Source organism: Bison bison, unplaced genomic scaffold (genome assembly GCF_000754665.1).
Source record: "Bison bison bison isolate TAMUID 2011002044 unplaced genomic scaffold, Bison_UMD1.0 scf7180017864265, whole genome shotgun sequence".
NCBI lineage: Eukaryota > Metazoa > Chordata > Mammalia > Artiodactyla > Bovidae > Bison > Bison bison.
The window spans coordinates 88,554-89,354 of record NW_011494837.1 but is presented as its reverse complement, the minus strand read 5'-3'; positions in this window follow the sequence as shown (position 1 = coordinate 89,354).

The following is an 801-nucleotide window of genomic DNA, read 5'->3' as shown; positions in this document are numbered from 1 at the left end:
ATGAAATTCCAGTCTTTGACTCTATTTTTGCTATCAAACTGGTAGAAAAGCAAAAGCTGTTAAGTAAATCCATCAGAAATTCTAGGGAAAGTCAGCTCTAAGCACAGTAATAGCAATGATACTAGGCAGTGATTGTATATTTACTAACGATACAAATTTATAAGGTAAAATTAAAAAGAAATTTCCTATTCCTTACACAAATTCCATAGAAAAATAAACTTGGGATTTTGAATAAAAGAAAAAGAAAAGATTCTCAGTGCTGACAACTTCTAATAAAAATCAGATTTAAGACAATATTTAAGTCCTACTTCTAGCTTTTCCCCTTATTTCATCTGAGCCTTCCTCTGATACATCCTCTCTCCCTCTTCATTGCCTTGTCTTTCCTACACTTAACATTGATGTTCCTTCCCTTCTCTTTCTGCTTCCTGTTTCCTTTCCACTGCCCCTTCCCCATCCAAATTTCCCATTCTACTGCTTTATCCTTACTCCTTTCACTGCTTCCTCTCTCTCTTTTGAAAACTTTCATAATGTTGTTCCACAAGACAAGAAATCCACATCTGTTGCCCACATCTCAGATACTCTTTCATTTTCCTCACTACTGTGCCACTTGCTTCCCTTCCATTTCTGGCCTCGACTCTCTCACAAATGGAAACTGCTCTCACTAAAGCCACTGAGCCATCAGGGGACTACTAAAGCCACCAAAAATCTCTTAATCCTGACATTCAGTGATCTCTGTTCACTCCTTATCCAGCCAGATAATTTATCTGACTTAGGCACTGTTCTTTGTTCTTCTTGAGTATT